The following is a 17256-nucleotide window of genomic DNA, read 5'->3' on the forward strand; positions in this document are numbered from 1 at the left end:
TAGTTTGCTACGTTTTAACTTGTGGTACTTTCGTGACTTTTTTTGCTACGATTTACATACGAATTGCTACGTTTCATATTTCGTGACATTTTAGTGGCATTTTCGTAGCTTTTTTTGCTACGTTTTATTGTCATAGTATTTTCGTAGCATTTTCAAATTTGCCACGAAAATTTCGTAGGTATTTCGTGGCTATGAACAAGATTTCTACTAGTGATATGCTTCTTTGACTCTACGATGCTAATGCCCCAACAATACGAAACGTACCAAGCAGCGGACTGCGTACTAGTACTCATACCCGATTGTTGGATACGTCTGGATCAGACACGTATTCGAGGAATTCAGTTGCGTCACAACATTGGCCGACTAATTGAAACCATGACTTTCCATACCTTTAATTATTTTCAAGCATTGGTTGGCCGACCAAAAGCTAAGCAAAATTACTTTAAAGCCGATAGAAAACCATTGTTAAAAATCGTGTAAAGTTTGCCTCTAACCTTTCCTGGATTTGATTTTCGATCAAATTCCAACGAAATGGCTTAATGGACAAAACACAACAATGAAAAAGAAGTTTGATAATTCTGAAGTCACGAATCAAACAATCAACGACTTACCGAGTTACTTCGAACAAACCAAAACTCAACCACAGTAAAAGGCACTTCAATAATTCGCAAAATATTGACAAACGGATAAGCAGAATTACTTCGAGCCGAACGACTAACCAGCCTTGGGATTACTTCAAATTTTTTCAAGTGAAAATAATTGGACAACCGAATAATTTGTGTCCAAAAAGTAAAATTGTGACTTACTGAATAACCGATGGAATCCAAAAGCTTACAACAACAAAGTCCCGCCGGAGCATAACTATAGAAGAAAAGAGTATGACATATTACAACAACAACAAAGAGATCACTCTTCAGCATGACCGTTCATATCACTCAAATTACGCTAATGAGTGAATTATTCTCTCAAATAAGAGGTTTAATTGTAATACTTAGGGATGGTCGTATTAAGCTAGGTTTTTTAATGTTTTAAATGTTTTAGGGATGTTCTATCGAATCCACAGGGAGCTAGGGAACCTAATAAATCTAATCAGATTTGTTAATCTAGGTTGTTTAATGTTTTAAATGTAAAGTTGCAGGTTTGTGAGCAAGTGAATGCCCGATTGATTGATTGGAGTTTTGGTACTTTAATGGAAATAGTTAGACTTAAGGTTTTTATTCAAGAATTCAGGATTATAATCATACATATGCCTAATAAATTGTATGCATGATATTATAGAGCTCAGTACTCAATAAAACCCTTAGGCTTTCGCTTTCTAGGTTAGTCTATTGACCAGAGTCGATCGATTATTCTAAAGGAATATCGATCGATACACTTGTTTAAATGTCAACCGATTATTCTATTGGAATATCGATCGACGCTCTTGGTCAAGCGTTAATGCACACATTGAATATGCTCACTAAGCTTCCTAGATAAGCTCTCGTCTACTGTAGCAATCTTAGCTCAGTTAGGATGGATTCAGGGTGAGATGCAAGCTATCGCTTATGTCTACAACTTCTAGGGCAAGTTCTAGGTAGCTAATCTAGAAACATGCATTAATGACACTCCTAATGATGAACATAACAACTTAGAAATCTATAGATGGGGCTAATCCCTCATAACTTATTTAAACCCTAAATCTAACAAGAGAACTACTCAGACATGGCTAAGCAATTCATAACAGCAATAAGATATAAAAACTGCATAGATAAATAGATAGATATCAATGGAGTTCCAATCACAAATCTCTTTGGCTATTCTCTCCAATCTACTAAAAATCCTTTAAACCTTTGCTGTAAAATCAGTAAAACAAGAAAGCACACTTTGCCTCTAACATGTTGGCAAAGCTTATATAATTAGGTTAAAACTCGTCAGGGGTAATCTTCTAAATATGTGAAGACTTGGGCTCTATGTCGGCTGAGACCAAACGGGCTTTCTGCGCGCTTCGCTGTCGATCGATGTCAAGATGTGAACATCGATCGATTATTCCTCTTCAGTGTCGACCGATGGTCGTGCTCGATGCTCATCTCGGGTGCTTAGTCCAAATATCTCTAAAATGCTCCAAAATCATCACTTTCCTCCAAATCACTCATGATCCTATAAATATGCTTAATAGACTCTATAATATAATAATTAGCAGTTAAAACACTTATAAACCATGGGTAAAAGTGGGTCAAATACATAGTCTATCAACTCCCCCAGACTTACCCTTTTGCTTGTCCTCAAGCAAAACAAACAGGTAGTCTCCCTGAAAGAGGTTTGAAAACAGAAGGGACTCACATAATTTAAAACTTAGAATCAACACCATAAACAGTCATAGTATCAGAAGCACACTATACCATATCCTAGTCTAGCAACCAAGTTCATCTAGTCAACAACTTAGCAAATCATGTCTGACAATCCCCTCTACTGACCTCAATTCTTACATAAATAAAGTGTAGGCTTTACCTTGGGGTATCGATCACAGGATGCAAGGATGCCCAAACAAGTATCTGGACCTACAGGTAAAAAATAGTTCAAATCCTTTCTCTCTACTAATTTTCTCTCTCAATCAAAGCCTGCTTATATTGCAAAATCATTGACCAAGATTGGATAGGCTTCCATGGATCAAGCTTTAATGGTTTTAGCCACCAAATCATGTTTACTTCTTTTTGACTTATATCCTAGGATTATTTGTGAATCAAGCCTTAATGGTTATAGTCACCAAGTCATCTTCTAATCCTTTACCTATAGAATTCTTATGAAGCAAGCCTTAATGGCTGAAGCCACCAAGTCATGTTCGAATCCCTTCCTAATAAATTTATAATTTATATATATACATATATATATATATATATATACATAGGTATAACTATATCTATATTTCAAAAATAGAGAGAGAAAGCGTGATAAATCTACACAAGGCTTTACATTCGAGCCTTGTTTGAAGAATCCGATCCCATGTATACCAAGCCCCAAGACAAGCAGAGTTGAGCTCAATTAGGTTAGAGGTCAGCTTTGGTTCCTTCAAACATTCTCAGCAAGTGTAACATAGTTGACAGGTTGATCCACTTTGGTATCTTTAGTACTATTAGTTAGGGGACTTTTGTGTAAGCTCTTTTTGAGTACTACAGAACGACGGATAGGCTGATAAACCGGGTGAGTTTGTGTGTATTTCGTGAGGATTTAGAGAAGATGATAAAGAGATAGGCTTGAAGAGACGTATTATTGATCAGAGAAACAAGAACAAGAGTGGTTGCAATGATCTTTGAACCCTAGTTCTAGAAGTCTAATTCTAGCCTCTAGGCCTTGGAGAAGTCGATCCCTTGCTTTAGGGTTTTAGTTGCTCTTTTATAGTCGTCTAGGAGTCGGTTCCATTAGGTTAAACTCTTCCATATTCGGAAATATGGAAGGTTCTCCTTATCGTAAGTTTTCCATTTCTTGGAAGGGAGCTCGGTTCCAGGGACCGAACTCTGGGTTCCTTCTAGCGGGGACCTGCAGCGTTCCCATATCGGGGACCCGAGGGTCTGGGTCCTGCCTGGAGGATGGAGGAAATGATACCGGGATATTTTTTTCCAACACTATCTGCAACTAGTAAGTCTAAAATGGTGTGGTTAGATAACAAGCAAAATCAATAAGTTCATCATTCCCTTCTTGACTCAATAAAAACTTTTTGAAAATATTTTAATAAACCTTCCCCCCAAACTTAAACTACACTGTCCCCAGTGTAAATTCAGTCAGAGTTGTGTAAATTCAGTCAGAGTTATGGTGAGAACTAATTCATAAGGACTCAATTTAACAAGTTAGAACGATATATGTAAAGGTGTTGATATCGGTCGCGGCAGGTGATGTTTTGTCGATCTCGGCAATGTTTCGTCGGCCAAAACTCACGGCAACCGTCTACTTTAATATATTTTTTATATGACCTGCAATAATGAAAAACCAACATAAATACTATATTAATAAAAACCAGTTAAATATTACCTAATAGTGGGTTGCCTTCCATTCACGCTTTGTTATAGTCATTTAGCTTGACTTTTTGGAGGTGATTTGGCTAGTAATATTGAAAGCTCGAACTTGTTGGGAAACAAGTCCCCATCTCTTCTCTGTGCTTGTTGAGCCATACACCCATGAAGTCTCTTATTGCTTCATCTCCTCTGCGCCATTTGTCCGTCATTGTTGCAGTTGTGTTTTCTATCTTCTGCATTCTATCTCCAAGACTCTCACGGTTGAACTGATGTCTCATAAGTGTGGTGGAAGTGTCAGTTGAGATCTCCTCTCCATGGTTGTGTGTATTAGACCTGTCTGATGTCACCTTCGGTACTAGCCTGCCTCAGTTTGTAGCTTCGTCGATCGATGTTCTTCTGTGACTGTCGATCGATTTGTTGTTGTGTATGTCGATCGATGCTGATGCTTCTGGTCGACGGGCGATGTATCCGTGAATCTCTACTATCTTGGAAGTCAAAGAACTCATGCTAAGGTCTATTGGGATATATATGTCATCACATCTCCTATCAAGCCTCTCTTCTGTATTTTCCAGAGTTCTGTAGATCTCTTCTACCAACTCATCAATCTCTGCTCTAGTGTGAAAATCTGGTTGAGATTTAACGGATGTGAGTGTGGTAGAATGTCGTCGAACGATGCTAGTAAGCAATTGTCGATCGATGCTGGTCGAAGTTTGTTGGCCGCATGCTGTATTTTGGCTATGTCTTGCCTCATCTCCTCCATGCATGTAGTCAACCAACTGATGCTATCATTCAGTAGATAGTAAACACCATCAAGCTTGATATACCTTGGATTTGACCCATTTTAATCCATGGTATATAAGTGTTTTTACTATATTATATCTATGTTTTCTACTCTTCTAGGTATGTTTTCAGGTTCAGGTGCATTTCGGAGTAAAGCTATAACTTTGGAGCATTTTGGAGCTTAAAGGACATTTCACCCGAGCTGACCATGTAGAGGTCGACGAGAGGAAGAACAATCGATCGATGCGCATCCAGTGCTGTCGATCGACACCAGGAGATGCCTCGACAGATGAAGATTAATATCGATCGATGTACACAAGTTCCATCGATCGATGTCGAGACATTGGACACGCGACATTTTGGATCCAGCGGACTTAAAATCCAAGTCCAAGCCAAATTACGAAAATGCCCTGACGAGTTTTTAACCTAGTAGATTATATACTGCCTAAGTGTTTTGACGGCATAGGAGAGCTTTTTGTTACAGTTTTACTTTGAGAGAGAAGAAAGAGTTTTGGAGAGAAGATCACTTGTGATTGGAACTCATTGTTTTCATTTCTTTTCATCTATACTATGAATTTCTATTTCTTTATTGTTATGAATTGCTTTGCTACGTCTGAGTAGTTCAATTATTAGATCGAGGGTTCAGATAGGTTTGTGGGATTAGCCCCAAACTATAGATCTGCCTTGTTGTGATATTCATGATAGATTTGTATTCATTGCTTGTTTTAGCCTTGCTAACTAGGACTTGATCATAGGATTGCATACTCAAGCACCCTTGTTATCCCATCCTAACATCTATCTATCATATTAGGACTGCTAGAGTGGGTTAACCGCCAATTTAGTATCTTAATAGGGCACATCATACTCGCGCATAGGCCTGGCTAGAACCCGACGATCGATGTCCTCAACTGACTATCGATCAACGTAGGCAAAGGTGTATCGGTCGACGTCCCTATCGGACCATCGATCGACACTCTTTCATTGTCGACATACTAACCGTTGAGACACGAGATCTAGCTTGTTAACCAGTGAAACATGCGACAGCTGATCACTGAGTTAAGTGGTTGAGCTCTAATATATCATGCATGAAACAAATAGGCATCTATAGGTATTATAATCTCCAACACCTGAATAGTGGCCCTGCATCTAATATCATTTCCAACCAAGTTACATTTACTATTTACTTCGCTTGTTACTATTGATATTTCATTTAAACATTTACAACTCTTAGAATTAATAAACACAAGATTTAATTGTTCCTTAACTCCTTGTGGATTCGATCCCTAAGTACTACATCTGAACCTCTTTTGATGAGAGTAACACTCCTTAGGGTAATTTGAGTGGTATCAAATTTGGCGCCGTTGCCGGGGAGCTTTGATCGCCATTAGATTTATTTTATTGATTCTTATTTCTCTACCCCCTTTCTAACATAATCTTTTTCTTGTCTTTTCAGGTGCATGCCCAGTGGTACCAGAAGCAACAAGGAGAAAGACTTGCTGTTCTCAGACGATTCTGCTCATTTGGAATGCACCATCCGTAGAGGTCAACGTTCCACATCGCTCGATGCAACAACTTCGTCGTCGATCGATACGCACAACCAACCGTCGACCGACAACAGACCTTCATCGTCGATCGATCCAAACCGTTCGACAACGATCGATACTACACCGCGTACGTCGATCGATACCGTGTCGTCAAAAATGGTAAACAATATTATTCTAACATAGGACGAGAACGGAAACCTGTATGACCAGAACGATCATCTGCATAATGCAACAGGTCAGAAAATAGACGCTCAGGGGACTGTAATCCCTGATGCTGATGCTACAGGAGCTGTTCAACCTGTAGATGAGGACGCTCGATCGAAACCACTGGCCGACTACAATCGCCCAGATGAGTACTATTCCAACAGATCAGCTATTCGACTTCCGTAGATCCAGATACCCTACTCTGGGCTACCGTACGAGCATCCTATGGACCATCTGGAACGGTTCGAGGATATAATCGCTGCCATTCGAATGGAAGGAGTCCCCGAGGATTACATGTTGTGCAAGCTCTTCAAATACACGCTGAATGGAGAAGCGATGCACTGGCTTAGGCAGCAACCCACAGGATCTTTAACATCATGGGCCGACATCAAGAATGCTTTCTTACGAAACTTCTTCGATGAGGCGCGCGCTGAAGAACTACGGAACAAAATTTCCACATTCTCGCAGGAGGCTGGAGAGTCCTTCAAAGATGCGTGGATTAGATTTAGGTTCTTCCAGCGAGACTGTCCACACCACGGATTTAACGAAGTGCAGCTGCTAAGCACTTTCTTGCGAGGTCTCGCCTTACAGTTTCAAATGGCTCTTGATACGGTGAGTGAAGGAAACTTCACTACTCGGAATCCGTTGGAAGCTGTGAGACTTATAGAAAACCTTGCTAACAGCAACATCACCAAAAACACTGACTCTAAACGGAAGAAGTCTGTAGCCTCTATTGGGAAGGAACAGATGGACGAAGTAAGAGCTAAGTTAGATGTAGTGCACGAGCTTCTTAGGAAGCAAGTCTGTTCAGCTGAAGGAGAAGTAGCAAATACGGAAGGAGAAGAAAATGTGAACTATATCGGAGGTACCGGATTCCAGAAATTTGGAAACTAGGGCGGAAACAGAAACTTCTTTGGAAATGGTCAAAGAAGTAACCAGAGTTCACAATTTCAAAAACCCTTCAACAACAGCAAAAGCTACTCGAACTCCTACTACCAGAATCCACCACCCTAGACTCAGGAAAGCAAGATCGAAGAGATGCTTGATCGAGTACTGTTGGGACACCAACAAATCACCGTGGATTTCAACGGTAAAATAGACTCCGCCTACAACAATCTGAACACCAAAATCGAGACCTTAGGGACTCAGGTGAGAAAACTTGAAACACAAGTAATTCAGACTGGCGAGACTATAAAGAGGCAAGAAGCTTTCGCTTGAGAGGCATGAGCCGACAAAGAAAAACACCACGTAAATGCCATCATAGATGATGATTTCTGGCAAGTGGTGAGACATGGAAAGCTCGAGGAAGGAGACTTCAAAATTGAAAGCTCCAAGAGTCTCGGCGGATCCCAATGGTGTCGACCGATGTCGATGAACTCGCATCGATCGACAGACCATGACGAAGATCAATGGACGGATTACTCAAGTCATCGATCGACGTCGTCCGCTAAATCAATTGAATGCAATGTTTTTCGAATTCTAACTCAAGAGGAATTCGCAGCTAAGCATCCTCACCCACCCTCCCCTTTCTATGATAAAATTGATCGACCGGTTAAGCTAACCATCGATCGACAGAGTGAGTCCGACGTCGATCGTCACAACACACCTCCCATCGATCGACGGGCACCTCTGACATACCGAGTGCGGTTACCCTCAATCGATAATGATTATATCAACGCACTCAGACCACCACCTAAACCATTAGCTAGCCCACCCGAACAAAAACCCAACCCTTTAAATAGTTCACCAGAACCAGTTCAAGAAGATCAGGAAACTGAAGGGAGAAGGTTAAGGAAAAGAAATGAGAAAATTCCTAAGAACCTTAAGAGGGAAGATAACGAGAAGGAGATGGATGGTTTCACTAAAAGAGTCCTCAGAATCCCAATCGAAAAAGCTTTTGATGAAGCTTACTTCACACACCCGGTTGTGGATGTTCTTCAGAGAAACAAAGGTAACTGAGGAGGACATTAGGAGAATGTTTCATCAAGTCAGAGAGAAGATGAAACACAGGATCACATTGACGAAGAAGAGTGATCCTGGGAAGTTTGCAATACCATGCGTAGTCAAGGGTGTTGAATTTCCCCATTCAATGTGTGACACAGGAGCATCAGTTAGTATCCTGCCTAGGATCATGGTAGACCAGATTGGTTTGACCATCGAACCTTCAACAGAATCCTGCACCTTCGTGGATCTTTCAGAAAAATGATCAGGAGGTATCATAAGAGATCTGGAGATACAGATTGGTAATGCCCTTGTCCCGGTAGATTTTCATGTCTTAGACATCCAGCTTAACTGGAACTCTTCACTTCTGTTTGGAAGATCTTTCCTAGCTACAGTAGGAGCTGTATGTGACATGACCAAAAACAAATTGTGTCTGACGCTGATAGACCCCAACATCCACAACGACCCTATCCAACCTAAGAGAACGGTTATTAATTCCGTGGATTACGGGAAAGAACTTGGCTTCATTGGCGCATGCCATTGTGGAGTAGAGTACGAATCGGAGTACAAAACAGAGTACTCGGAATCGATCGACACACCAACCTTTCCATCGATCGATTCCAATGAGTCAACGGTGACCGATGACCGTAACAACACGTCGCTCGACGTTGATCAGCCGGTTGACCATTTCGCTCCACCTAATCATTGTTACCCACACTTTGCCTTCCAACCTCCAAGAAAGAGAGGACGTGATGATTATTCCATAGGCAGTTGGGCAGACAGTGGTTTCCATGAAAGTTTTGCAGTTGACACTGTAATTACTTCACCTAACGAGGAACATACAGAGGAATATGATGAGAATTATTGGAAAAAACGTGCAATAGAAATGTCTTTGCAGAATGAAAGACTTGAAACACATAAGTTCACCAACACGTTTCCAACATCGATCGACGAAGTGCATTTCACATCGGTCGATACCCACCCTCGTCCAGCAAAAAAACCGCTCACATCGATCGACACCCATACAGGAACATCGATCGATATTCGCGCCGCAGCGAAAATTCAGGAGCAGGAGAATATTCCCTCTCCAACTAGGTTTATAGATACCTATATAAAACGTTTTGCACCCCTAAAACCACCTCCACACATCAGAGCAGACACAAAGGAAAAAAAGATGAACACTCTTCCATCTACATCAACAGGAAATTCCATGAAGAGAATTCATCTCAAGAACACAAGTTCTGCAGAAATTATTCTGCCATCGATCGATGCATATGTATCAACATCGATCGATACTACTCTAAACCCCAATCTTTCTATTTCTCAATTGAATGATAATGCAAACATTGATTATGGCTTTCTAACACCTGATGAATTTGGTATTTCCAGGGACCCAGATGGCAACGCACGTGCAATAGATGGAAGGATCTTACAAGTGTCCAGAGAGGACATAGCAAATATCCTTCAAGTGGCCAATGGACCTGACAACCTATTCTCACAGCAACGTGACACTCCAACAGTCATTCATACCGATCCAAAAAATCACGTAGGAGTCGCCCAAACAGAAATCAATCCAGATCTATCACGCCAACGAAAAGATCAAGCGTCGATCGACGGGACAACTGAGACATCGATCGACAGGGTAACGCCAACGTCGATCGATAAGGATGACTCGACGTCCATCGACAGACGTTATGAATTTGGAAACCGCGTTTTTGACATGTACGGAGCCAGAAAGTTCACTTGGGAACGAAGGGACGAGTATGGAGTCTACAGAGATAATTGTGGGCACGCACGAGGCATAGATGGTGAGATGATACCTGTCACAAAGAACGACATCAGGAAATTACTGGAAAGAGCAACTCTTTTTGAAGAGGATCACATCTGTCTTCCAGAACATGCCACTTCCTTCACACTCACAAGACTGGCACCAGAATTCTACACCAAAGATGAAATCAACGAGATGGTGTTTGGTATTTGTGGAGCTCAGGAAAAAGTGGGACAGGAGCTCAAATCATTGGTAGAAGATACACATCAACCTTTGGATATATGCTACAATGAGCTTTTCAGAAGTATGGTAGAAATGAGGACAAAAATTGAGAGTTTACGTCAGCAACTTGAGAAGGAAGCCACGACCTCAGCACCGATCGACGTACCACATGCACCATCGATCGACGTCAGTCTTCCTACAGCCCATATCCCTGCAGAACCGCAATGTTCAGCACAACACAAGGATGAATGGGAAGTCTCATACATCGACACAAGGATAAACGACGTGTACTACCCTCTCAACAACAACGTGGACTGGCTGAGCACTAAAATCGAGCTACTACAGCAAGATCTGGATACCATTCGCAAGAAGGACCAACAACCAGCCACATCGATCGACGTGTGTACCATCACATCGCACGACGCTAAGGTCTCAGCCATGAATGAGAGGCTGAGGACTTACGAGGACATGCATGACCGCTTTATATCACCAGTTATGATAGATTTAAACAATTTTTCTAGTCAAATACGTCATGCCCAAAGGGATACTGATAACATTACTAATCAAAAAAAATTTTCAAGCAAACTCATCTTCGATCGACAGGCTACGAGGGCCTTAGATCGATGGCAAGTATTCTGAGGAGTTACTTCCCTACACAGCAAAGGTTGATGAGATCACATCCAAGATCTACACTGCTATAGACAACATGGAGGAACGACTTGACAAACGCTGCGATGACATCTACTTTCCATTCGACAATAGAATCAGTGGACTTAGACAGCCACGCAGAATGGCTACAGAAAGAAGTCAAAGCCATTCAGAGGCAACTCGCAGCCCAACACCAGATATCAGCATCGATCGACAGGAAACGAGCGAAATCGCTCGATGGTAAGTTGCCGAGATCGACCGACGAACACATAATCGCATCGATCGACGCCGAGTCTACACCAGCCGGTGAGCAGCTGATACACAAGACGATAGAGTCAATGCAAAAGGAACTTACAGAACTTTCAGAATACGCCTATGACAACATAGGCTGGCACCAGGCCAGCATTGACAACGTTCAAGATAGGCTACATAACATCTCCAACGTACTTGAAAAGATGGATGACAAATGGACAAGAAATGATGAGGCCACAAGAAGTTTCATTGCATCTTGGTCCAGAATGTGCAGAGATGACGTGGATGCTTGTTTTCCAACAAGCAGCTGTTTCCCCACCGAATAGCCAATCACTACCAAAGTCAAGCTAAATGACTATAACCAAGCGCTGAGTGGGAGGCAACCCACTATTAGGTATTTTAGTTGGGTTTTATTAGCTAGCATTTATTTACTTTCATTTTATTTCTTTCAGATTTAGGAGACCAAAGTAGGAGGACCTGAATATCGACCGCCGACGAGACGTCGACATCGCTCGACATAGACAACCACACGACGATCGATGTAACATATTCCCATCGATCGATATCTAATCCGGTCAGAAGTATCTTCCCTACTTGTTACATTTCTTACATCATGAACTGTTCCATCATAACTCCGGCTGAGTTACACTGGAACAGTGTAATTTAAGTCTGGGGGGAGATTTACTGATATAATTTATTCTATTCTTATATAAAAGGAATTTTAATAAATTATGCTTAGCTATTGAAAATAGGGACTATAATCTTATATTGATTTAAACTTGAATATCTAACCAATCTTTAGCACCATTTTAGATTTACTGACTGCATATAGCACTATAGATACTAAAGCAGATACATCTATCAACTTCACACTTGCCTTGAAACGTATGAAGTAACCAAAGTTGATTTCCAACACTAAACCTGACATAACCGCTTGTCTTGGGGCTTGGTATACATGGGAACGGATTCTTAAGATAAGTCTGGAAGGTAACGCCTTGTGTAGATTATTTATCATATTTTCTCTCTCTAAATTTCGACCTTAATATTTTCAAACCTCTTTCAGAGAGACTGCCTGTATGTTTTGCTTGAGGATAAGCAAAAGGGTAAGTCTTGGGGAGTTGATATACCTTGGATTTGACCCGTTTTCATCCATGGTATATAAGTGTTTTTACTATATTATATCTATGTTTTCTACTCTTCTAGGTATGCTTTCAGGTTCAGGTGCATTTCGGAGTAAAGCTATGAATTTCGAGCATTTTGGAGCTTAAAGGACATTTCACCCGAGCTGACCATGTAGAGGTCGACGAGAGGAAGAACAATCGATCGATACGCATCCAGTGCTGTCGATCGACACCAGGAGATGACTTGACAGATGAAGATTAATATCGATCGATGTACACAAGTTCCATCGATCGATGTCGAGACATTGGACATGCGACATTTTGGATCCAGTAGACTCAAAACCCAAGGCCAAGCCAAATTACGAAAATGCTCTGACGAGCTTTTAACCTAGTAGATTATATACTGCCTAAGTGTTTTGACGGCAGAGGAGAGCTTTTTGTTACAGTTTTACTTTGAGAGAGAAGAGAGAGTTTTGGAGAGCACTGCTTGTTTTAGCCTTGCTAACTAGGACTTGATCATAGGATTGCATACTCAAGCACCCTTGTTATCCCATCCTGACATCTATCTATCATATTAGGACTGCTAGAGAGGGTTAACCGCCAATTTAGTATCTTAATAGGGCATATCATACTCGCGCATAGGCCTGGCTAGAACCCGTCAATCGATATCCTCAACTGACTATCGATCGACGTTGGCAAAGGTGTATCGGTCGACGTCCCAATAGGACCATCGATCGACATTCTTTCGTTGTCAACATACTAACCGTTGAGACACGAGATCTAGCTTATTAACCAGTGAAACATGCGAGAGCTGATCACTGAGTTAAGCGGTTAAGCTCTAATATATCATGCATGCAACAAATAGGCATCTATAGGTATTATAATCTCCAACACCTGAATAGTGGCCCTGTATCTAATATCATTTCCAACCAAGTTACATTTACTATTTACTTTGCTTGTTACTATTGCTCTTTCATTTAAACATTTACAACACTTAGAATTAATAAACACTAGATTTAATTGTTCTCTAGCTCCTTGTGGATTTGATCCCTAAGTACTACATCTGAACCTCTTTTGATGAGAGTAACACTCCTTAGGGTAATTTGAGTGGTATCAAAGCTTCATCTGGAAGTCTCCTTCATTCTTCTCTTGGGCTCCACAAACTCCATAGAACATCTCATTGATTTCATCCTTGGTGTAGATCTCTGGTACCAGCTTGGTCTGTGTGAATGAGCTAGCATGTTCTGGAAGCCATATGTAGCTGTGCTCATCTCTCGAACCTCTTTCCATTAGCTTTCTGATATCATCCTTGGACACATGGATGATGTGTCCATCCATATCTCTTGCATATCCGTGATAATCTCTATAGACTCCATACTCATCTTTCTCCTCCAAGTAGAATCTCCTAGTTTCAAAAAGGTCATAGGCTCTTCTGCCAAATTTTGGACGTCTGTCGACCGATTTTGGGTCGGCAACGTCGATCGACGGTCGAGTATGATTTTGATTCTTTTGCTTGAAACGATTGTCTACTCCACCAGTTGTGTCATATGACTCGTTTGTAACCCTCTGCTGATGTGTTGGGATGTTGCGTTGTTGCATGAAGAGATTATCTGTTCCATTAGCCATCTGAAGAATGTCTTCAATGTCCTCTCTGGATACTTGCAGTGTATGTCCATCTATTGCTCTTACGTAGCCATCTGGGTCTCTGAAAATGCCAAATTTGTTGAGATGAGATCAATATATAGGAAGAGAAAGACATGAGGAGTTGACTATGATGAAGAAGCCGTAGTAATACTAGTTATCCGAGTAACTTACAAAGGGTAAACTAAAGTTACCCTAGTAATACTAGTATACCAGTTATCTCTAGATGAATGCTCATTTGCTAAGATAAATCAAGCATCAAATCTCTTTGGTTGAATGTTATCTAAGCAATCATTAATTTCCAGTCTATTAGCCATTTTAACACCTTTAACAACAAATCTCTTTGGTAAAGAATCCTAAAAGCTTAGTAGAGTTGGTTCAGGCATTTCATCGAACACCTTTCGGGTGTGAAATGCCTAGAGCTCAACTTTAGAGAGGCCAACTCTAAAGTTGCATTAAAAGTACTCTACTAGCAAGGAACAAGATGAATTTATACTAAAACACCTTAGATCTAGCTTAACACCCTTAATCTCCCTAACCCATGAATCCAAAGATGACTACTCACTACTCTCCATGATAAGCTCAAGAATCAATGATGATTTGTTGGTAATTGATATACCTTGGATTTGACCCATTTTTATCCATGGTATATTAGTATTCTACTATATATATATCTATGTTTTCTACTCTTCTAGGTATGTTTTCAGGTTCAGGTGCATTTCGGAGTAAAGCTATGACTTTGGAGCATTTTGGAGCTTAAAGGACATTTCACCCGAGCTGACCACTTAGAGGTCGACGAGAGGAAGAATAATCGATCGATGCGCATCAGTGCTGATGATCGATATCAGGAAATGCCTCGACAGATGAAGATTAATATCGATCGACGTACACAAGTACCATCGATCGATGTCGAGACACCAGACGCGACATTTTGGATTCAGCAGACTTAAAAACCAAGGCCAAGCCAAATTACCAAAATGCCCTGACGAGTTTTTAACCTAGTAGAATATATACTGCAAGTGTTTTTGACGGCAGAAGAGGGAGAGCTTTTTCTAGACCTAGTTTTGTTACAAGTTTCATTTGGGAGAGAAGATCACTTGTGATTGGAACTCCTTGTTTTCTATTTCTTTTCATCTATTCTATGAGTTCTTATTTATCTATTGATATGAATTGCTTTGCTATGTCTGAGTAGTTCAACTATTAGATCCAGGGTTCAAATAGGTTTGTGGGATTAGTCCCAAACTATAGATCTGCCTTGTTGTGATATTCATGATAGATTTGTATTCATTGCTTGTTTTAGCCTTGCTAACTAGAACTTGATCTTAGGATTGCATATTCAAGCACCCTTGTTATCCATTTGATTTTATTATTCTTACACAGCAGAGAGGTTGACCGCCAATTTAGAATCTTAGTAGGGCATTTAATATTCCCGCATAGGCCTAGCTAGAACCCGTCGATCGATGTCCTCAACTGACAATCGATCGATGTTGGCAAAGGTGTATCGGTCGACGTCTTAATAGACTATCGATCGACACTCTCTTGTGTCTGCATCTAACCGGTGAGACACAAGATCTAGTCTGTTAACCAATGGTACATGCGACAGCTGATCACTGAGTTAAGCGAATGAGCTCTAATATATCATGCATGCAACAGTTAGGCATCTATAGGTATTATAATCTCCAACACTTGAATAGTGGCCCTGCATCTAATATCATTTCCAACCTAGTTTCATTTATTATTTACTCGCTTGTTACTATTGCTATTTCATTTAAACATTTACAACCCTTAGAATTAATAAACACTAGATTTAATTGTTCCCTAGCTCCTTGTGGATTCGATCCCTAACTACTACATCTGAACCTCTTTTGATGAGAGTATCACTCCTTAAGGTAATCTGAGTGGTATCAAATTTGGCGCCGTTGCCACATTGCTTTGATCGCCATTATATTTAGTTTTATTAATTCTTTTTCTTTTCTTTACCCCCTTTCTAATAATTTATTTTTCTTGCCGTTTCAGGTGCATGCCCAGCGGTACCAGAAGCAACAAGGAGAAAGACTTGCTGTTATCTGACGATCCTGCTCATTTGGAACGCACCATCCGTAGAGGTAAACGTTCCACATCGCTCGACGCAACCACTTCATCGTCGATCGATACGCACATTCTACCGTCGACCGACACCAGACCATCATCGTCGATCGATCCCAATCGTTCGACAACGATCAATACTACACCGCGTACGTCGATCGATACCGTGTCGTCAAAAATGTTAAACATTATTATTCTAACTCAGGATGAGAACGGAAACCTGTATGACCAGGCCGGTCATCTGCGTAATGCAACAGGTCAGAAAATAGATGCTCAGGGAACTGTAATCCCTGATGCTGATGCTACAGGAGCTGCTCAACCTGTAGATGAGGACGCTCGATCGAAACCACTGGCCGACTACAATCGCCCAGATGAGTACTATTCCAACAGATCAGCTATTCGACTTCCGGAGATCCAGAAGCAGAATTTCGAGCTGAAGCCTCAATACTACACTCTCGTGTCGCAGATACCCTACTCTGGGTTACCGCACGAGCATCCTATGGACCATTTGGAACGGTTCGAGGATCTAATCGCTGCTATTCGGATGGAAGGAGTCCCCGAAGATTACCTGCTGTGCAAGCTCTTCAGATACACGCTGAATGGAGAAGCGATGCACTGGCTTAGGCAGCAACCCACAGGATCTTTAACATCCTGGAGCGACATCAAGAATGCTTTCTTACGAAACTTCTTCGATGAGGCGCGCGCTGAAGAACTTCGGAACAAAATTTCCACATTCTCGCAGAAGGCTGGAGAGTCCTTCAAAGATGCGTGGATTAGATTTAGGTTCTTCCAGCGAGACTGTCCACACCACGGATTTAACGAAGTGCAGCTGCTAAGCACTTTCTTCCGAGGTCTCGCCTTACAGTATCAAATGGCCCTTGATACGGCGAGTGAAGGAAACTTCACTACTCGGAATCCGTTGGAAGCTGTGAGACTTATCGAAAACCTTGCTAACAGCAGCAGCACCAAAAACACTGACTCTGAACGGAAGAAGTCTGTAGCCTCTATCGGGAAGGAACAGATGGACGAAGTAAGAGCTAAGTTAGATGTGGTGCACGAGCTTC

At 41.2% G+C, this 17256-nt stretch overlaps 2 non-coding genes across 2 annotated transcripts; both read right to left on the reverse strand.

The window, feature by feature from the left end:
* Positions 1–6950: 6950 nt before the first annotated feature.
* Positions 6951–7056, reverse strand: LOC125588170. The gene has a single exon (XR_007324564.1). It is a non-coding gene; the product is annotated as a small nucleolar RNA R71 (small nucleolar RNA).
* Positions 7057–16902: 9846 nt separating this feature from the next.
* Positions 16903–17008, reverse strand: LOC125588153. The gene has a single exon (XR_007324547.1). It is a non-coding gene; the product is annotated as a small nucleolar RNA R71 (small nucleolar RNA).
* Positions 17009–17256: the final 248 nt, after the last annotated feature.

Source organism: Brassica napus, chromosome C5, assembly GCF_020379485.1.
Source record: "Brassica napus cultivar Da-Ae chromosome C5, Da-Ae, whole genome shotgun sequence".
Lineage (NCBI taxonomy): Eukaryota > Viridiplantae > Streptophyta > Magnoliopsida > Brassicales > Brassicaceae > Brassica > Brassica napus.